The 23,159-nt window shown below is 43.9% G+C and overlaps 1 non-coding gene across 1 annotated transcript; it reads right to left on the reverse strand.

The window, feature by feature from the left end:
• Window positions 1–750: 750 nt before the first annotated feature.
• On the reverse strand, window positions 751–822 carry TRNAR-GCG. The gene has a single exon. It is a non-coding gene; the product is annotated as a tRNA-Arg (tRNA).
• Between the last annotated feature and the right edge of the window lie 22,337 nt (window positions 823–23,159).

Genomic DNA, 23,159 nt, shown 5'->3' on the forward strand with positions numbered 1-23,159 from the left:
CAATGCGGGAGACCTGGGTTCCATCCTGGGTCGGGAAGATCCCCTGGGTTGGGAAAATCTCCTGGAGATGGGCTACTCACTCCAGTATTCTTACCTGGAGAATTCCATGGACAGAAGAGCCTGGTGGGTTACAGTCCATGGGGTCACAAAGAGTTGGACATAACTGAGTGACTAAGCACACTACACAGGCAATCTCATGAGTAATCTGTGGAATGAAAACAAAAACCACGATAAGATACCAGCAAAGAGTCGGACCCAACTGAGCGACTGAACTGAACTGAACTGATAAACCCATGGGAAGGGCAAAAATGAAAAAAACAATACCAAGTGTTGACACATTCAGGGAGCACTGGAAACTCTTCTGCACTGTTGGCGGTAAATTCATACACTCTGAACATACACACGTTTGACAGACCACGTACAGAGGAACACTAAAAGACAAGTGAGAGAATGTTCACAGCAGCACAATTCCTGACAGCCTCAAATCTGAAACAACCCCAGTCAACAGCAGAAAAAATTAATTCAACGTATACAGCAATGAAATCAAATTAACTACAGCTACACATGACATCATGGATGAATGTCGCAAACATATACAATAAATGAAAGAAAAGAAAGTGAAAGTGAAGTTGCTCAGTCATGTCCGACTCTTTGCGATCCCATGGACGGTAACCCACCAGGCTCCTCTGTCCATGGGATTCTCCAGGCAAGAACACTAGAGACGGCTGCCATTTCCTCCTCCAGGGGATCTTCCCAACCCAGGGATCGAACCCAGGTCTCCTGCATCGCAGACAGGCGCTTTACCATCTGAGCCACCAGGGAAGCCTGAAAGAAGGTGGATTCAAAGAATATGTGCTGTATGATTCCATTCACCAGAGACTCAAATTCAGGCCGAGAGGTCAGGACAGCAGCCACCTTCGAGGAGGCGGGACTGATGCTGCTGCAGAGACGGCAAAAGGAGGTGAGGACAGCCGCGCGCTGCCGTCGCTTCTGAATCTCCACCGCTGCGGGTGCTGTCACCGTGTTCTCGACAGTAACTACTAAGCTGCACATTTGAGTGTGCATTCTGTCTGTGCCCATCTGTGGTCTATTAAGACAGCTTTGAAAAAAAAAAAAAAAAAAGAGCACCCATGTTCCTTGCTCATTTCCCCGCTTTCTGCAGCCTCGAATGCTTTGGCGACAGCTGGTGCCTGCCTCAAATGCTGGAGAGTGGGTGCGAGATTTAGGCTTGATGGAGACAAGGGCTAGAAAGATTCAGGATCCCTAAGGTCAGGGGACTCTCCCAGAGTGCCCATCCCTGGATTTTTGTGCGACCAGATGAAATGCACCTTTATCTGGTTTAAGGCACTGCTGCTCTGGCCACTGAAAAGCAAATCCCATCTGGTCCAGACCTGAACCGGACCACAAATCCAAGACTCCTAGACCTCCACTCTGATCTCTTTAAAAACCCCACACTGAGTCTGACCTCACTGTGGATAAAAGGTTCTAGAAATTTCATATCAAAATAAAAGCAACCAAATCCACTTATGTAAAAATGAATATCAGGGGCACTGCCAAAAAAAAAAAAAACCTATGATTGGAAAGGTGCTACTTCGTTACACCTTAAAAAGCAATCAGTGTTTTATGGTCATGATTTTTCTTTTTTAGCTATGGCAGCTGTTGCTTCGTAAAGCTGGAACGTGGCCTTCTCCCTTTACCCATGTGATTTACTCACTCTTGTATGTCGATACTTGGCAAGTGATTTCTCTCAATATGCAGATATTTGTAAGCACTCTGATGGGGTTTTTTCCCCCTTGAAAATTTCAGTGCACTCTCAATGTCATCTGGATTATTTTATATAGGGAAGAAGAAAGAGGGAAAAGCAAAAGAGTGTCGGGTAAAAGTGTGATTGCTGCTAAGTTGCTTCAGCTGGGTCCAACTCTTTGTGACCCCATGGACTGTAGCCTGCCAGGCTCCTCTGTCCATGGGGTTTTGCAGGCAACAGGACTGTAGAGTTGCCACTTCCTCCTCCAGGGGACCTTCCTGACCCAAGGTCAAGCCTGAGTCTCCAGCAACTCCCGCATTGCAGACAGTTCTTTACGACTGAGCCACCGGGGAAGCCCACAGATGTGATTCACTGGCTGCAAAACCCATTTCCTTGGCAAGGGGTCACTCAGACATTACACAGAGGGATATTTCCGCTCACAGAAGTAACCAGAGTAAAGCTGAAATTCAGTGCAAGAGCAGTCCAGCAGGACAGGAAGCCCAAAGATGAGATGTTAACTGAGGACATCCAAGTTCAGGCCCCACCTGGGAAACTCACAGGTCACTCAGTTTTCTACCGGTCATTTAACTTTGGAGTTCCTTGCTTATAACTCTTGGAAGGCAGAATCTGGCCCAGACATTTAAAATCTTTTTGGTATGTCCCTTAGGATCTGAGTTTTTCAGGGAAGAATTCTCTGCCTTCTTTTCTGTTTGGCCCTGTCTTCACCTCTGTGAGGAAGGAGACCCCTTAGCATAAAGATGCATCTCAGATGTGTGTTGACAGGGAGTTAGGGACTGAACGTTTGTGTCCACCCCAAAATGCATATGTTTAGGCCCTAATATTGGGAGATGGGGCCTTGGGAGGGAGGCTTAGATGAGGGCACGGGACAGGAGCTCCACAGTGGGATTCGTGTCCTTATGAGAAGAGGAAGAAGCACCAGAGTTCTCTCTCTGCCATGTGAGAACCCAAGCACACAGTCAATCTGAGGAAGGGGGCCTCCCCAGGAGCTGAGTGAGCTGACACTTTGATCTGGAGCTTCCAGCCTCCAGAACTGTAAGGGATAAATGTCTATTACTTAAGCCACTCAGTCTGTGGTTTTCTCCTATAGCAGCCCCAAGTGAAGGCATGAGGGATTCATATTAGCTTAAGAATGGTTGAAGATCTGGAGAACACAATGATTCAAGGAAAACAGGACTCTCTGCTCATGATCACCAAGGTCAAGATGGAGCCAGCACCCTGGAGAGGACAGAGGAGCTAGAAAATGAGGGAAGGAGATGAAACAATATGAGGGAAAGAGCTTGCACAGTCCCATCTGAGTCAGGACACGGAAGAGAAGAAGAGCCAGCATCGAGATTAAAGAAGTCCATGTGAGAGCAGGCTCTCTCTTGACATGGACTCCTTTCATGATGGCAGGTCATTGTCCTTTACTTACACACTTCTCCTACTCCTCATGAAGTATCTCTTAGGTCAGACTGATTCTTGAGTCAGCCTTGCCCCTGAGTAGGTCTATGTGCATAAGGAATTGAGGTGGTGGTTGTTCAGTTGTTCAGTCGTGTCTGACTCTTTGTGACCCCTCTGGACTGCAGCATGCCAGTTTTTCCTGTTCTTCACCATCTCCCAGAGTTTGCTCAAACTCAGTGTCCATCAAGTCGGTGATGCCATCCACCCATCTCATCCTCTGTCATCCCCTTCTCCTCCTGCCTTCAATCTTTCCCAGCATCAGGGTCTCTTCCAAAAAGGTGGTTCTTTCCACCAGGAGGTCAAAGTATTGGAGCTTCAGCTTCAGCATCAGTCCTTCCAATGAATATTCAGGGTTGATTTCCTTTAGGATTGACTGGTCTGATCTCCTTGCTGTCCAAGGGACTCTCAAAAGTCTTCTCCAGCACCACAGTTTGAAAGCATCAGTTCTTCAGTGCTCAACCTTCTTTATGGTCCAACTATGAGTGGGGCAGGAATTGGGTTGGAAGAAGGGCTAAACAAGCTTTCACAGCTCAACAGGAAAGGGGAAGTGCTGGCCTGTCTGACAGCTGAATGCTGCATCTCACTGGAGGGTGGAGATGGAGAGGAATTCTCCATAACAGAGGGAAGTGCACAGGCACTGCCCACGCCTCCACCAGGGTCCAGCCACGCTCTCAGCGCACATGAGGTTGCAGAGGATGATCTCTCTCTCTCTGCATTTGCTTCCTCTGACCCAGCTAGCTCTGGGTTCAACTGTTGACCACACATCTCACTAGTTCTTTTATATGAGAAAAATGACTTTGCAACTCTGAACCTCAACGTTTCCATCTGTAAAGCAGACATATTAACACTATCTCCAAAGACAGCTCTAAAAATTAAAATAACATAGAGAGAGAGAGTAATTCTCCCAGTGCTCAATAAATAGAAGATAGTCACTGAATGGTTCTTTCCCAGGACTTCCCTGCTGGTCCAGGGGTTAAGAATCTGCCTGCCAATGCAGAGGACACAGGTTCGATCCCCGGCCCAGGAAGATCCCACATGCCACAGAGCCGCTAAGCCTGTGTGCTGCAGCTACTGATAGCTTGTGCTCTAGAGCCTGTGCTTCATGACAGGAGAAGCCACCACAATGGCCAGCACACCACACACTCGAAGACAACCAGAGCCAGCCCGCACAGCAGTGGAGACGGCACAGCCAAAATAAATAAATGTTAACAACGTTCCTTTCCCTTCGCATATTACAAGAAGAAGGAGTAATACAGACAAAAATGACAGAGCACTTGTTAAAATCTCTGAATTTCCTCATTGCTGAGTACGTGGCAAGCTGAAAACATCTAATTTGGGTAACTTAAATCTTCCGAGGCTCAGTTCCATATCTGTAAAATTGAGATAAAATGGATTCCTCATAGGAGGATTTCTGAAAATAAAAGATAGGATTATACCTCCAGAGTGCTTCACATGGTACTTTTTGATAAAAAGGAAGCAGCTGATAATGAACTACTGATCTTCAAACAGGGCACTACAACTTTTTCTCTCTAACCTTAAATTGAAGTGTTGGGAGACCAGAAAACACCCCCCCCAAACCAGCCCTAATATGTATTTACATCTGTTGATATTCATGACAGCCTCTTATTTATACCTAAGTGAGAAGAAAACTCCATAGCTTTTTCACATTCTTCAACAAATCCAATAGTTCCTTGAGTGAAAGATGAATAAAAGAGCAATAAATTTAATTTATCAGATTAGCTCTAACTGATCAATGTTGAAAGATTGGAGCATGGAATATATATACTTTGAGCAATGAGATCCTAAATAATTTCAGACAGAGGGAAAGGGGCAGGAAGAAAATTATAGGGGCCATAAGCCCCTATGTAATAATTTAGTTTGGCTCTGGCTTACTCAATCTACACATTCCTGGAGATAAATGATGCTAAGGTAGGCCTATCCATCTGCATGTTTTTCCTCCATCTACTATATTTCTTGCAGGGGTACACGCTTCTTTCCCCTGATAATCATATTTAAGGAGTCTGAAAAATCACTGAATCCCTCAGAGCAAGTATCTGACTTTTCCTGATGTTTGGGAATTTAGACATTAAAAAAAAAAAAAAAAGACTAATCTGGTAAAGGAAACTTAATTCTGTTCCCAACTTTAAATTCCTGCAGGAACATCAATTGACTTTTCACCATATTCATATGCTTCATAAGGAAATGTTCCACTGGCGAAGACTCAAGAGGAGAGTTCTAAGAAAGAAATTTCTCCTCCTTTCTTGGTTCTTCAAAATCACTCATCCCGTAAGGGGCAGAAATAAAGACATCGCAACCAATGAGAAGCTTCCATCCAGCAGGAGCTGCTTCCTCCCGCCTCCACACCCCGCTGCCACCAGTCTCCTGTGAGATCAGGAGAGAAAACGCTGCGCTTCTCAACAGAGAATGTGCCCACAACATGCAGTCGCAGAAGAACGAAAGACATCGACGACCTCATTCTCTGCCCAAAACCAATTCATGTCAACAAAATCCGAGAAACCTCAGGAGAACCACAGCTGCCTGTCAAGCAAAATGCTCCAGACACACGTCTTCCCCGAAGACAAGTCCCTGGCAGAGGAACGCCGGCTCCTCTGGCGTCTGATTAGATGCTCCCTGGGATGGTGGAGCTGTCTGAGAAGCTGTACAGTGCAGTGGTGAAGCACCGGGGGTCAGATCCCAGGTCTAACCCCCCTTTTCTTTGGGCAGTTTATATACCTTTTGTACACCGTGGTTTCTTCCTGGATGAAACAGCCCCTCCTGAGGCTGTCACCCCATGTTAAGCATGTCTAAGGCTCCCTGCCTTTCTGATCCATTCGGCTTCCTGGGTCACCTCCTAACTTGTGCTGCTTTTCTGTATCAGCCACACATTGGCACTTGCCAAGGGCATTTGACAGCAACTGAACAAGGGCATTTACCATCTGCCTCTGTGGAGACTGAGCCCCGCACTGCTGCTGTTGACCTTCAGCAGCTGAGGGAGTCTAGGGCGGAGAACGAAGCCTTCTGTGCTCCAGGGAATCTGATGGGACAGGTCTTTGGATAGTTACATATTTTCAGGAACTGATTTCATGATCCCAAACCTTCAATCTCCTTATATCTAGAAAAGCACTAAATCTTTTCATGATGACAGCTCCTCGTGACTAGTAGAAACCCTTTTGTAAAATGAGTGTTTAATTGCATCAAACTCCCCCTTCACCAAAATCGTATATATTGAACTTCCCCCACTGCCTCTTTGGAGCAGTCTCTCAGAGCTATCTGAAGTGCTGTCTCTCCAGGGCTGCGGTCCTCATTTTGCCCCAAATAAAACTTAACCCGCAACTCTCAAGTTGTGCATCTTTTTCGGTAGACATCCACCTCCGCCATTTGAAGCTCTGGGGCCCTGGATGCAGGAGCAGATGCTTCTGAGCCAGCCGCTCCTACCTCCAGCCCCTGACCCCGATTCTGCAGTCAGGTCGACGCCCAGAGCCACGCTCCAGAGACACTGGGCACCTGTTCCGAGACTGCAGCTCGCCAAGCCCCGCTGTCCCCTTCCAGAAATGGATGTGACCTTGAACTTCTTTCTTTCCTCTCCTGCCCAAAGTCCAGAGTTCCATCTGGTGTAGAACCACATGTCCAAGGGTTCCAAACGTCAGTCCCCTTAGACAACACAGGAGAGCCCAGTGCAAAAGAGAGAGACAGGACCTCTCATTCAAAAAGCAGGAAAAAGCTTTTTCACTGTGTTCATCAGTCTCTCTCTCTCTGCACCTGACCTAGTGGTCTTTCTTTGCTACTGAGTGTTGCACACCTCCCTCTTGCCCCAGGGGTCTTCCTGGGTGAGTACAGACCTGCACAGATGTCTGGCCACACCTGGAGCCCCGCCCACAACCCAGCCACGGGCCGCCAGACCGTAATGTGCCCACGTTCACACCCCAGGCCTGAGGCAGGGACAGCAGATGGGCAGCTGAAAACCCATGGCGGGCGAGTAGGGAGGTGGAGGGAGGCAGGACAGAATGCCCACGCTCCGGCCCCCTGCCTGTATGCCAGCAGGGTCCACTCAAGACAGATTCACAGAAGAAATTAACAAGTCTTCCGAAAGGGCAGTCACAGAGCATTAATCCCAAGGGCAACAAAACAGATCACTCAATCCTGAAATAAGTCCTGGAAACCCTATTTTAAATTCATTGATTCAGAAAGGTACAGCCACACTCATACTCACACTACCATTATTTGAGGCTCCCTGTAATTAAATAGTCATGTTCCCCAGATTATCCCGAACCACCAACTGCCTGAAAAAAACTGAGGGTGACGCAGGACACGTCTGCACGTCAAGCAAAGAGCATCAAGCAAAGAGCATCTTGTCCTGACCATTCCATTCAGTGAAAACTGGTGCTTTGTCACAGCTTTAAACAAATAAAACAGCTGATCCCCATGGCCAGAACACCAACACACCACACCCTGGCTGGCCATCAGTGAGTTGTAACCATACACAGTTCCACAGATTTGCAGAGAGATTAATTCACAAAGATTCATCATTGAAACAAGACACAACCCTGTTTCTTCAAAAAAGAGGGGTAATAACAAAATCTACCTTATAACCTAGCCACGAGGACTAAATAACTAAATAAATGGGAAAGCTTGGGCAGTGTATGGCCTACAGTGATCATTCAAGATTCAGTAACCATCGTGGCAGTTATCATCATGTGAAGGCTAGTAGGTGGTTACAAGCACCCTAAAGGCCGAAGCTAGATCTCCAGGCCTCATCAAAATATGATAACACAGAAAAGATCCAGATGGAACACAGGATAGAGGCTGTTTTCTTTATCCCCCGGCTAGATGAACATATGAGGGCATCATCATTGATTTATTGAGTGTGACAGCAGTTCTGAGGTTACTAAGGAGAAGTTACCAAGGAGACTGGCCTTATATTTTAGAGATCATGCTGAAGTATTAGAGATGAAGTATTGTGTTGAGCAAAAATTACAGAGATGAAGCAAATTTTGGCAAAATCTGAGCAGTTCAGACGGTCAATGTATGGGCATCATTGTGCTGTTTTTTACATTTTCTGTAGTGTTAAAAATGCTCATAATGCTTTAAAAAAATAAAATCATCACCAGTTTCTCGGTGGAGTGTAACGGGAAAGGGTTACCAGAATCCTCACGGGTCCTTATAACACTGTGAATGCAACAGGGTCAGGAAACAGGCTCAGCACTCTTTGGGGAGAGCAGCCCCAGGCATCCTAAGAAGCAAGATAAACCCCTCCCCCAGGATGTTTTTCTATATTGTCACTGGACCAGAGGCAGCTCAATATCCTCCTTCACCAGAAGTGCCTTCCTCCTGCTGCTCTGCATTCCTCTACTTGAAGGACAGGAGCTCATGGGAAGATGCTGGGTTTAGGAGCCAAAAAGCGCAATGACAGATGCGTGGATAAAGACGTGGTACCCATCAATGTATACAATGGACTATTACTCAGCCACCAAAAGGAGCAAAACAGGGTCATTTGTAGTAACATGGATGGACCTAGAGTCTGTCATACAGACTGAAGCAAGTCAGAAAGAGGAAAAACAAATGTACAGATTAGTACCTGTAGGTGGAATCTAGAAAAACGACACAGATGAACCTATTTGCAGGGCAGGTATAGGGACGTGGACATAGAGGACGGACAGGCAGACACAGAGAAGGGAAGGAGACAGGACCGGCCGGGAGGTTAGGACTGCCATCCACACGCTACCGCACGCGGAGCAGACAGCGAGAGGGAGCCTGCGACGCAGCACAGGGAGGTCAGCTGGGTGCCCTGTGAGGCCGAGAGGAGCGGGAGGGGGAGGAGCTCCAAGGGGGAGGGGAGACGTGCATACGTACAGCTGATTCACCTTACTGAGCAGTACTTACAGCTGATTCACCTTACTGAGCAGCAGACACTCACCCAACACGGTAAAGTCAATTTAAAAAGAAGAAGAAGAACCAAACAGAGCCAGCTCGCTCGCCAGCTCCCCCCCTCTCCTAGCAAATCTGAGCAAATTCCTTAACCATCCTGAGCCTTCTACCCTGATGTAGATTTTTAGAAACAGGTGGATTTGGGTGGAGATATTCTTTAGCAAGCTCAACTCTGATTTCAATGAGGACCTGTGTGTAACTCCTAATTCTACATCTTTTGCTCTGATTCCTCACTAATTGCATGTATCAAAATGCCTACAGGACCCTTGGAAGTCAGGTTTGACACCTGAAACAACATATCTAAATTCTTCAAGTGAGGCTATCTTTCAGATTTCACATGAAACCAAGTATAGGGACATCTACTTAAGAGGCCTCCCCACCCCTTCCAACTTCCCTAAATTTAAAACATGAAAATTCCAAGTCACCCCTTGCCTTTTCACCAGTCAGTGCACAGTACCTGTCTGGCTCTTCTCTCATTCAGTTCAGTTCAGTTCAGTTGCTCAGTCATGTCCAACTCTGCGACCTCATGAATCGCAGCACACCAGGCCTCCCTGTTCATCACCAACTCCCGGAGTTCACTCAAACTCATGTCCATCGAGTCAGTGATGCCATCCAGCCATCTCATCCTCGGTCATCCCCTTCTCCTCCTGCCCCCAATCCCTCCCAGCATCAGGGTCTTTTCCAGTGAGTCAACTCTTCGCATGAGGTGGCCAAAGTACTGGAGTTTCAGCTTTATCATCAGTCCTTCCAAAGAAATCCCAGGGTTGATCTCCTTTAGGATGGACTGGTTGGATCTCCTTGCAGTCCAAGGGACTCTCAAGAGTCTTCTCCAACACCACAGTTCAAAAGCATCAAATCTTCAGTGCTCAGCTTTCTTCATAGTAAAGCTTGCTAATTCCCACCCCAGAGCCCTGCCTGATAAACACCTCCCCCCTAAAATGGGCACATTTTCTCCTTCCTTCCACACCATCTGACTCTACTGCACTGCAGTGAATTCCATCAGCATGCAACGGACATAGTGGAGAGCAAAGTTTGGGATGAGGCAACGAGGCAAACTCCTGGCCGCCTCTCTAATGAGATGAGTAGTCTAACTTTTCTGAGACTCAGTTATATTATCTGTCAACTGGATAGAACCCTGTGGGCACCTATATCTGCAGAGGATTAAGAGGCATAGGGTTTACAACTCCTGGTGCAGAACAAATCCTGCACAAATCGCATGGGAGAGAGGTAAAGATGTGTGCGATCACAGGCACTGTGCCCCTGGCAGGTGTGGACAGGGGCTGAACACTGAAGCTGAGACTTCCCTGCCTGCCACACGACACAGGTCGGCCCTGCAAGGGTGCAGCTCGGCAGATAACGTGGCCCGTGAGCCTTACCTCTGGATAAAGATATCAGCATAGCTCACAGCCTTGGACTGTGCTCTGGCCAAAAACACTATATAAAGATTAAGTATGTGACAAAAATTTGTAGCAACATCAGCTAATTGCAAAGTTGAGGAAGAGAAATTAATTAAGGTTAGAGATGAGCCAGCAAGTAATTCACTTAATTGTGAGCACAGAACCTTCCACCATCCTCTCCTCCTTCAGGGAAAAAAAAAAGAAGGTGTACAGGACTGTAGGGAATATGTATGCCGAGTTCAGGGTGTTATTTTCTGGGATTGATCCAGGTTGCCTGTTTTATCTGAAGCAAAGTGGATCAAAGCAATGATTGTTTAATATATTTTCTTCATGCTTTTCTAAAAGTTGTTTTTTACAGTTAGATACGGAAAGTTATGACCAACCTAGACAGCATATTAAAGTAATATAATATTACTTTGCCAACAAAGGTCCGTCTAGTCAGGGCTATGGTTTTTCCAATAGTCATGTATGGATGTGAGAGTTGGACTATAAAGAAAGCTGAGCACTGAAGAACTGATGCTTTTGAAATGTGGCATTGGAGAAGACTCTTGACAGTCCCTTGGACTGCAAGGAGATCCAACCAGTCCATCCTAAAGGAAATCAGTCCTGAATATTCACTGGAAGGACTGATGCTGAAGCTGAAGCCCCAATACTTTGGCCACCTGATATGAAGAGCTGACTCATTTGAAAGGACCCTGATTCTGGGAAAGATTGAAGGCAGGAGGAGAAGGGGACAAAAGAGGATGAGATGGTTGGATGGCATCACCGACTCGATGGACATGAGTTTGAACAAGCTCTAGGAGTTGGCAATGGACAAGGAAGCCTGGCATGCTGTGGTCCATGGGATCGCAAAGAGTCAGACACAACTGAGCAACTGAGCTGAACTGAATATATGAAATATTAGTAGGTAACTAATAAGGATCTACTGTATAGCACAAGGAACTCTACTTAATGATGTAATGACCTATATGGGAAAAGAATCTAAAAAAGAGTGGATATATGTATAACAGATTGTCTACTGTACACCTGAAACTAACCCAACACTGTAAATCAACTATGCTCAAATAAAATTTTTTAAAATTACACTAGGATGCATTCTGAAGAAAATCAACCCTGGGATTTCTTTGAAAGGACTGATGATAAAGCTGAAACTCCAGTACTTTGGCCACCTTATGAGAAGAGTTGACTCATTGGAAAAGACTCTGATGCTGGGAGGGATTGGGGGCAGGAGGAGAAGGGGACGACAGAGGATGAGATGGCTGGATGGCATCACGGACTCGATGGACGTGAGTCTCAGTGAACTGCGGGAGATGGTAATGAACAGGGAGGCCTGGCGTGCTGCGATTCATGGGGTCACAAAGAGTCGGACACGACTGAGCAACTGAACTGAGCTGAACTGAACTGAGGATGCAAACCTGAGTTTTCACGAAATGACAGCACACACACACACGAGGAACTACACATGACATACGTCTGTGCACACACACACTTGCACATTCAACATTCAACCTTGTGAAGAAAAAATTAGAATATTAAATCTCCAAGGATACATAATTATTTTACAAACTATATCCAGATGTGTTTTAACTTTCTCAATGCCTTACGATATAATGACTCAAAAGCTAATATCTTTTTCAACTTGTCAAATATTTTAAATACTTCCTTTTCCCTTTAATGATAGCACTAGAAGAAAAATATAAACAGAAAGAAGAATGAGGACATTACCTCTTTTATTTTTATACTAGGTAGTTGCTTTCTTTTTTCCTCCAATCCATTTTTATTAAGGTATAGTTGATTTACAATATTATTTTAGACTCAGGTGTACAACATAGTGATTCAAAATTTTTATAGATTATACTCAATTTAAAGTTATAAAAAAATAAGATATATTCACTGTGCTATATACAATATATCCTAGTATCTTAATTTTTTTCTTTTTTTAAATTAACTTATTTTAATTGGAGGATAATTACTTTACAATATTGTGGAGGCTTTTGCCATACATCAACATGAATCAGCCATAGGTGAACGTGTGTATCCCCCATCCTGAACCCCCCTCCCACCTCCCTCCCATCCTATCCCTCAGGGTTGTCCCAGGGCATCGGCTTTGACTGCCCTGCTTCATGCATCGAACTTGCACTTGTCATCTGTTTTACAAATGGTAATATACATGCTTTAATGCTATTCTCAAATCATCCCACCCTTGCCTTCTCCCACAGAGTCCAAAAAAGTCTGTTCTTTACATCTGTGTCTCATTTGTTGCCTTGTATATAGAACCATTACTGTCTTTCTAAATTCATATATATGTGTTAATATACAGTATTTGTGTTTCTCTTTCTGACTTACTTCACTCTGTATAATAGGCTCCAGTTTCATCCACCTCATTAGAACTGACTCAAATGTGTTCCTTTTTATAGCTGAGTAATAGTCGCAAAGAGTTGGACACGACTGAGAGACTGAACTGAACTGAATAGTCCATTGGGTATGTGTACCACAGCTTCCTTATCCGCTCATCTGCTGATGAACATCTAGGTTGCTTTCATGTCTTGGCTATTGCAAACAGTGCTGCAATGAACACGGGGGTACACGTGTCTCTTCCAATTCTGGTTTCCTCAGTGTATATGCCCAGCAGTGGGAATGCCCAGCAGTGGGATTGCTGGGTCGTATGGCAGTTCTAGCCCCAGTTTTTTGAGGAACTGACACACTGTTCTCCACAGTGGCTGTACCAGTTTGCATTCCCACCAACAGTGTAAGAGGGCTCACTTTTCTTTGATTTCTTTTATCAGTGTTTTATAGCTTTCTATTTATAGGTCTTTTGTTTCTCTAAGTAAATCTGTTCCTAAGTATTTTATTCTTTTCTGTTGCAATGGTGAAGGGGATTATTTCCTTAATTTCTCTTACTGTTTTCTCATTGTTAGTGTATAGGAATGCAAGAGATTTCTGTGTATTAATTTTATATCTTGCAACTTTACTATATTCATTGATTAGCTCTACTAATTTTCTGGTGGTATCTTTAGGGTTTTCCATGTAGAGGATCATGTCATCTGCAAACAGTGAGAGTTTTAATTCTTCTTTTCCAATCTTGATTCCCTTTATTTTTTTTTCTCTTCTCTTGTTGCTGTGGCTAGGACTTCCAAAACTATGTTGAATAGTAGTGGTGAGAGTGGTCACCCTTGTCTTGTTCCTGATTTAAGAGCAAATGCTTTCAATTTTTTGCCATTGAGTATAATGTCTGCTATGGATTTATGGTATATGGCTTTTATTATGTTGAAGTATGTTCTTTCTATGCCTGCTTTCTGGAGAGTTTTTTTTATCATGAATGGGTATTGAATTTTGTCAAAGGATTTCTCTGCATCTACTGAGATAATCATATGGTTTTTATCTTTCAATTTGTTAATATGGTATATCACATGGATTGATTTGCAAATACTGAAGAATCCTTGCATCCCTGGAGTAAAGCCCAATTGGATATTAAGTATGCTGTTTTTAATATATTGCTGGATTCTCTTTGCTAGAATTTTGTTGAGGATTTTTGCAACTGTGTTCATCAGTGATATTGGCCTGTAGTTTCCTTTTTTTGTGGCATCTTTGTCTGGTTTTGGTATCAAAGTGATGGTGGACTCAGAATGAGTTTGGGAGTTCACCTTCCTCTGCAATTTTCTGGAAGAGTTTGAGTAGGATAGGTGTTAGCTCTTATCTAAATTTTTGATAGAATTCACCTGTGAAACCATCTGGTCCTGGCATTTTGTGGGTTGGAAGATTTTTTTATTACAGTTTCAATTTCTGTGCTTGTGAATTATCTGTTCAGATTTTCTATTTCTTCCTGGTTTGGTTTTGGAAGGTTATACTGTTCTAAGAATTTGTCCATTTCTTCCAAGTTGTCCATTTTATTGGCATATAGTTGCTCATAGTAGTCTCTTATAATCTTTTATATTTCTGTGTTGTCTGTTGTGATTTCTCCATTTTCATTTCTAATTCTATTGATTTGATTCTTCTCCCTTTTTTTCTTGATGAGTCTGGCTAACAGTTTGTCTATTTTGTTTATCTTCTCAAAGAACCAGCTTTTACTGCTGTTGATCTTTGCTATAGTCTCCTTTGTTTCTTTTTCACTTATTTCTGCTCTGATTTTTATGATTTCTTTCCTTCTGTTAACTTTGGGGTTTTCTTTTTTATTGCCATTCTTTTTCTAGTTACTTTAGGTGTAAGTGAGTGAAGTCGGTCAGTTGTGTCTGACTCGCCCCAAGGACTGAAGCCTATCAGGCTCCTCCGTCCATGAAATTTTCCAGGCAAGAGTGCTAGAGTGGATTGCCATTTCCTTCTCCAGGGGATCTTCCTGACCCAGGAATCGAACCCAGGTCTCCCACATTGCAGGCAGACGCTCTGCCGTCTGAGCCACCAGGGAAGCTCTAGGTATAAAGTCTAGGAAGCTCTAGGAACTTTAGGTGTAAAGTTAGGTTGTTTATTTGATGTTTCTGTCATTTCTTGAGGTAGGCTTGTATTGCTATAAACGTCCCTCTTGCACTGCTTTTACTAAATCCCACAGGTTTATGGTTGCTGTATTTTCATTATCATTTGTTTCTATGCATATTTTGATTTCCTTTTTTACTTCTTTCATGATCTGTTGGTTATTTAGAAGTGTGTTGTCTAGCCTCCATATCATTTTTTTTTCCTGTAGTTGATATCTAATCTTACCGCATTTTGATCAGAAAAGATGCTTGAAATGATTTCAATATTTTAAAATTTACCAAGGCTAGATTTATGGCCCAGGATATGATCTATCCTGGAGAAGGTTCCATGTGCACTTGAGGAAAAGGTGAAATCCAGTGGTGTGTTCAAAATGGTGGCCGTGTCTCACTCTGTTTCAGCCCTGCAGACTCTACTGTTCTCTCCCGACGTCCAGTGCATGCTCTCTGTGTTACACCACAGCTGGGTCTCAGGTCAGGTCCTGTGCCTGATCTTTGGAAATAAAAGGCAAAAACCTGTCAACTTAACCCCTCCCAGCAGCCCCATCTCCTGTCTTCTCCCAAAGGCAACAGAATAAAGGGGAAGTTGGAGAACACTGGCTCCCTCCAGAGACAGGAGGAGGCAGACCAAGTCACGAGACAGAAAGGATTGATTCTTGGCAAGCTGGAGCCTCACTGGGCACCTACTAGGCTTTCACTCTCATGTGCACAGACCCACAGCAATTCTAGGTGACCTTAAAGATCCACACCTGGGGGAATCATCCACCCATTACCGGAGTCTTTCTTTGACTAATCCCTGTAGGACATGGCAAATGACACCAGTCATTCTGTGCATGTGAAGAGTGTTCCCACTATGGGCTTCCCAGTAATCATGTACAGATGTGAAAGCTGAACCATAAAGGAGGCTGAGCAAGAAGAATTGATGCTTTTGAAACTGTGCTGCTGGAGAAGACTCTTGAGAGTCCCTTGGACAGCAAAGATATCAAACTGGACAATCTTAAAAGGAAATAAACCCTGAATTCTCATCAGTCCCTCATCGGAAGGACTGATACTGGTACTGAAGCTGAAACTCCAACACTTTGGCCGCTCAACACAAACAGCTGACTCATTGGAAACAACCTTGATGCTGGGAAAGACTGAGGGCAGGAGGAGAAGGAGGTGACATCAGATGATTAGATGGCATCACTGACTCAATGGACATGAGTCTGAGCAAACTCTGGGAGATAGTGAAGGACAGGGAAGCCTTCCATGCTACAATCCATGGGGTTGCAGCATCAGACATGACTGAGCAACTGAACCACAATAACAGCTTGCATTTTAAGAATGAATGGACTATACTTATTTGGAGACAGCAGACTCCCCACACCTCTTGGCCTGAAGCCCATGGGCATATTGGGAAAAGCAAACACAATCTGTCCCCCTCCCCCTCCCCATCACCTTTACCATGAACACTTCCGCTTCACTTGGAATCTGAGGTGAGTGTCCTGCCATTTTTAACTACACAAATGAAAAGCAGCATTAGGCAAGAAAAAGTAAGAGTGACCTTGATCAGATGACTCAACATAACCATTCAGGTTCATGTATTTAAACTGAAGATGCAGAAGATCCACATTTCACTGCAACTGTGAATTAACCCAAGACATTTAATTGTAGATGGAAAACATTAGAAGCACCCCAAGGATATGACTTTTAGAGGTAATGAAAATTCGAAAACCAGAAACAGAAATTGAGGGGAAGGGTAGAAGGCTAAAGTTGTCCAATTTATTTCATACACATATTGTGATGAAGAAGAGCAATCTCTTTTGTGCAATGTCATACTTTTGTTATTAAAAATAAAATTCTGTATTCTTGGCTGTGATCTAATCAATTAAACAAGATAAATGGGACATAGTCATGGACACACTTCAAAGAGTTCATCCTAGTTTATTCTACCTGTTTATTAATGAAGATAGTTATTGCTGGCTCTGTGTATGTGTGTGTGTGTGTCTGTGTGTCACACACACAGACACACACACACTAAGTTACTTCAGACATGTCCAGCTCTTTGTGACTCTATGGACTATAGTCTGCCAGCCTCCTCTGTCCACAGAATTTCTCAGTCAAGAATCCTGGAGTTGGTTGCCATGCCCTCCTCCAGGGGATCTTCCCAACACAGGGATCAAATCTGTGTTTCTTATGTCTCCTGCACTGGCAGGCATGTTCTTTACCACTAGCACCACCTGGGAAGCCCTACTGATGGCTACCTACAATTAAAAGAAATGCAAGATACAGATTCAGAGAATGTCAAAGTTTCCATTAGCCTTCAAATCTTATTCAATCCCTTGAATTCCCAGAGGAATTAAGTGAGTGTTCCTTCTCCCTTAAAATGACTTCTGGAAAGGACCATGCTGGAAATACTGGCTGCAATCCCCTGAATTTCCAGTTTGTTCTGTTTAATCTTCACCCCGCCTGCTCTGGATACACCAAACGCAACAGCAAAGGCAAACAAGCCATGGAATGAAAACCGCTGAACAATGACAGGTCTGCCTGCTTTCTAGCTCCCTGTGGTCTGCCCTCCCCAGAGCAGCTAGTGAGAACATTTTTAAAGCACAAGTCAGTCCTGCTGCTTGAGCCTCACACTTAGCCCCACAGTGTTTAGATGAAAACCTGCTTCTGCATCAGCAGCTCTTGACGTGGGGCCACGGGTCCCTGAGCTCAGAAAGGGACAGGTTCATCTCTGTCGGGTTTCTCTACCTCAGCTTGATTTAGCCCTTACTTCTGTGATGGTTCATTTTACGTCTCAACTTCACTGGACCACAGGTGTCCCAGTGTTTGCATAAACATTGCTTCTGAGTTTTTATTATTTATTATTTCTGAGTTAAACGTTATTTAAACATTATTCATTAACATTGAATCAGTAGATGGAGAAGACCACCCACCCCAATGTGAGTGAGCCCCATACAATCTCTGAGAGCCTGAATAGAACAAACAAGTGACAGAAGGGAAAATCTCCTCTCTCTCTCTCTGTGTGTGCCTCACCGTTCAGCTGGGTCTTCCACCCTTGGACTGGGATCTCCACCATCAGCAGCCTTGGGTCTCCAGCTTCCAGACAACAGATCATGGGCATTCCCAGCCTCCGTAACGGTGTGAACTGATTTCTCATTTAGAGACAGACAGAATCTCCTATTGATTCTGTTTCTGGAACGCCCTTATTAATGCATCTTCAGTTATTAATACAGCAAGCAAGACAAGCAGTTTCAGCAGTACCCAGGAGTGAGTTACAAATGAAAATCACAGATATTTTGATACAACATGACAGTTGTTGCTGACAGCTTGAAATAATGTTTACTCTCAGATCTATTTTAAAAGTACAGTAGTTATGAGACCGACTTCCAAATCCAGTTAATGAATGCATTAATAAAGAAACACACATATTATTATAATGCAAATTTGTTTGATAATATTTTGATAACTGCATTTCATTATAATCCATCTCCTTCGGAATTCTATGTCTTTTATTTCACGAACGTAGTAATACTAGTCTTGGGAGAGGGCCATAGGCTCTGCCAGGCCACCAGCAGACCCCTGGCACTAGAAACAATAGGAACACCTGTCCTGGCCCTTGTTTTCCACGTCCAGATACGAACCTCCATCTTGCCCCCCAGGCTGCCTCATCCCACCTCAGAATTGTTGCCTCTTCCCAGAAAGGTCCATACCCCGCCCCCCAGAGTCAGTGCTTTGTCATCATCCAGGTCTCAGCTCAAGGTCATCTCTGCAGGAAAACCGTCCTGGCCTGTCCCCTCTGTCATCTTCCAGACCAGCGGTTGGCACAGCTTTCCTGGAGAGGACCAGTAGCAAACATTCTAGGTTCTGCAGCCTTGACTCTGCTGCTAGCACCTCACCCCATCTCAGCCCCAGATGATGTACAACACGCAGAAGCAGGGCAATAAAGTATTTAAATTTCTTCACATGCAAAAATACAGTCACCACGCTCCCAGGAACCCACACAGAGGTAGCAAATTTCACTCGGAAGAATAAGATGGAGTGGCACCGAGTGACCTCACTCCTGAGTCTGGGTCACAGGGTACTAAGACTTTCACCACATTCACTGGAATGCGTGTGCTTAGAGCCCTGAAAGGACTCAACAGTCTGAAGGCCACCATGCTGCGAGGAGGTCCAAGCCAGTTGTCAGGTCACCTCAGCCCATCAGCTGACAATTCAGACAATTCCTGGGTACCCTGAAGCAGAAACAAGTCATCTCAACAACGCCCTATCTGGATGAGAACTCACAGAATCCATAAGGCTCCAAAATGTGGTTTAATGTCACTAAATTTGGAGATACTTACTATGCAGCAGGAGACAAGTGGGAAAAAACTGTACCTGGACCATTACTATTGCTTTGTCTATCCTTCCTTTCTAGCTAAAAGGAACCAGCAAGTCCTTCCACCAATAAAGTTTGCCAAATTTGTGTTCAAAACATGCAAGGTTTTTAAAACATTAATTTTTTTTTTCTTTTTTGAGATAAATGAGCTTCCCTGGTGGCTCAGTGAGTAAAGAGTCTGCCTGCAAAGGAAGAGACCCGGGTTGGATCCCTGGGTTGGGAAGACACCCTGGAGAAGGAAATGGCAATCCACTCCAGGGGACTGGATCCAATCCAATCCAATCCATTCCTGGATTCTCCATGGAGAATCCCACGGACAGAGGGCCATGGGGTCACAAGAATCAGACATGACTTAGTGGCTAAACCATCACCAAAAATTGCACACCCTCTTTTTATGCTACTTGAAATTTCTCAATCAATTTTTAAAACTTTATTTTAAAAATCCATAAAGGATATTAAGAACTCCTTTACATTTTGAACCACATACCTCTCCAGATCCTGACTTTTTTTTTTTCATAATCCTGAATGCCATGTCAATCACTGCTCTGTCATGACAGACCAATCACAATGATTGATCCAAACAAAAAGATGCAAAACTATTTCCACTGAAATACATGCTTTTCCAAAAACTTGATAATTGAGGAATACCATTCAATATTTCAAAAGTGCATGATACAGAATTATAAAGTAAAATAAAAAATTAAATTTAAAAAAAGTGCATGAAATGTTTTAATTCACTAATGTACCCCAAAAGCATAATCCACAATCTTGATTGACTACTTTCAGATAATCATCCATGCTCTGCCATATCAAAATATTAAGGATATATAAGTAAGCTACAAGTGTAATTATAAAACTTTATCGGAAGGAAAGAATTTCTCATTGACCATCTGGCACATTGTTTTTTTCTTTCCAATAAAAACTCTTCTAAATTCTCCCAGATCTTCTGTAAATCACAGGAGACAGTAAGTGTGGGGCTTATATCATATACAATGTTGTCATTTATCTTTCCCTTCCAATGTCTTCATTTCCTCTTTTATGCCAGTATCTTTTTCATTCATTAGAGGCTGAAAATACTATGAGATCTTTGTTTTTCTTTTGAAGTACAGAAAGACACTTCCAGGTTTCTGAAAAAGAGACACTTACTGACATTCAGGCAGCTTGCTTTAAAATTCTTTAAGCAGCTCAGAGAGTCAGTTAGTCATTTGGTAATCTCATGCCTGTCCCTAAGATAGGCAACACTCTGTGCATATATCCTTCACATAAATTGTGTTTTCTTCAAAAATGAATACTGAAAAGGAAAAAATATACAGGCATCTTAACTCATCCCAATGCTTTCAACTGAAAGCTAAATTATCACCTGGTAATTAAAGCTCTAAGACTGGAGAGAAATTCAACTTAAATCTATCCAGGTCTAAGAGTGAGGATATATGAGTTACAGATAGATACGCACACACACACAAGGGCACAGTTTTGAAATATTAGCCAGAGGATTGTTACTTGTTCACCATTTAAAGTGGACAATGAGGCTGAGGTTTATTGCCAAGAAGACCAAAAGTAAAAAGTTGGATTCTTGGCTGTGATCGTCACCTTCTGATAGATTCCCTCTCCTTCTCCATCTCCATTAAGGATTATCTTCCAGGGGCCCCCAAAATCTTCCCCTCCTAAAAGCTGCATACAGTGCCTCCCAAATCCTAGTTACTTTATTGTTGTTGCTGTTCAGTTGCTAAGTCGTGTCCGACTCTTTGCAACCCACGGCCAGTAACACATGACTTCCCTGTCCTTCACTCTATCTCAGAGTTTGCTCAAACTTATACCCACTGGACTGGGGGCGCCATCCAACCATCTCATCTTCTGTTGTCCCCCCTTCTCCTCCTGCCCTCAATCTTTCCCAGCATCAGGGTCTTTGCCAATGAGCTGCTCTTTCCATCAGGTGGCCAAAGCTGATGATACCACTCTAACAGCAGAAGGAGAAGAGGAACTGAAGAGCCTCTTGATGAGAGTGAAAGAGGAGAGTTACTTTACTATGCATTTCTTTAACAGATATTGTTTGGCTGTCTACTATGGGCCAGGAACTATTGTAGACACTGAGTGTACAGCAATAAACAGACAAAACTGCCTGTCTTTTTGGAGCTTGCAATGCAGACAACAAGTAAGAAAGCATACAGTATGGCAGGTGGTGAAAAGTGAGATGGAAGAAAATGAAGGAGAAAGGAAGAATGGAAGACGATGGGTGTAACTTTAAGTAGGTTGTATTCAAGTCATGGAAGGTCTCCCTGAAAAGTAGCACTGAGCACTAATGTGAAGGAGGTGAGAGAGGGAGCCAAGGGGATATCAAGGAAAAGAATGGGCCAGGTGACCAGAGTGGCTGGTGCAAAGGCCCTGGGGTGGAAAACTGCCTGGGTTCTTAAAGGAACAGCAGGGATTCCAGTGTGGCTGGGGAAATGTGGGGAGAGGAGTTGGAGGTGAGATCAGAAGGTTAAGAGGTAGACAGACCTTATAAGGCCCTGCAGGACATGGTAAGAAGTTTGGCTTTTACTTTTGGTAAGATTGAGAGATATAAAAACCTTTTAAGCAGAAAATGAGATGACCTGGGGGAAAAGGGAGAACAAGGGGGAAAGTAAGGAGGTCAGGTGGAAGGCTGTTATCCAGGAGGGAGATGATGGGGGTTCACAGCAGGTGGAGCGCAGAGGAAATACAGGATGGAGTGGTGAGGTGGGATCGTATTGAGGTGAGGCTGGTAGGATTAGCTGCCATATTGCACAAGGCATTTGGAAGAAAAAGAGAAGCTGACAACACCATGGTTTTGTGACCTATGCACCCAGAAGGACAGGTTTCCATTTCTGCAGTGGGGAAGCCAGCCAGATGAACAAATGTAAGCGGGAACCAGGAATTGAGCAAAGAAACTTCCAGGTCATCTTCTCTGTCAACTATCACGTCTCATAAAAAATAAACAAATAAAGGAATTCCCCCTAAAATTTTATTAAGGCTTTCTGTTAAATAAAAGAAGTCAGTCTCTCATCTCTCCAAATATACCACACAAGGAAAATGAAAAGCTTCTTAAAGAAGAAACTGGGGACTCCCCTGGTGGTCCAGTGGATCCGGATCTGTCTGCCAGTGCAGGGGACATGGTTCCGTCTCTGGTCCAGGAGGATTCCACAGGCCACAGGAAAGCTGAGACCGTTGCCATGACTACTGAGCCTGCGCACCCTAGAGCCTGTGATCTGACGCGAGAGAAGGCACTGCAAGGATGAGCCAAGCACCACACCTAGAGAGCAACCCCTGCTCGCAGCAGCTGGATAAACCCCACGCACAGCAGCGAAAACCCACACAGCCTAAATAAATAAAATTTTTTTAAGTATCCAAATAAAAAAAATAAATAAATAAGAAGGAATTGTTTTTTTAAAATTCTCTCCTATTCTAAGCAAGCACTCGGGTAGTAAGATTCTTTTCTTTTCTTCATCTTAAAAGTTCCCTCCAAAGAAATCGCTTTTATGGGTACAATCCTGATTTCCCCAAACCAACAATGTTACCACATTCTCCTTGTGTGATGTATGTATCACCTGCAAAAGTCTGTGTGTGAATGTGTGCCTACGTTTGTATGTGGACATGAAGCAACAGCTACTGTTTTGAAGACATATCTATTTTATCCTTGAGAATCAAAGCATCGCAGAGTGGCTTAGGGCAAGGTCTCCAATTTGCCTATCACAGCAGTTAGTGACAGCAATACAGCGAGGACAACTAAGTTGCTTTCTTGACGAAACAGTAGATTAATTGAATTCCCTTTTGCATTATAAAGCAAAGCACAA

Source organism: Oryx dammah, unplaced genomic scaffold (genome assembly GCF_014754425.2).
Source record: "Oryx dammah isolate SB20612 unplaced genomic scaffold, SCBI_Odam_1.1 HiC_scaffold_7, whole genome shotgun sequence".
Lineage (NCBI taxonomy): Eukaryota > Metazoa > Chordata > Mammalia > Artiodactyla > Bovidae > Oryx > Oryx dammah.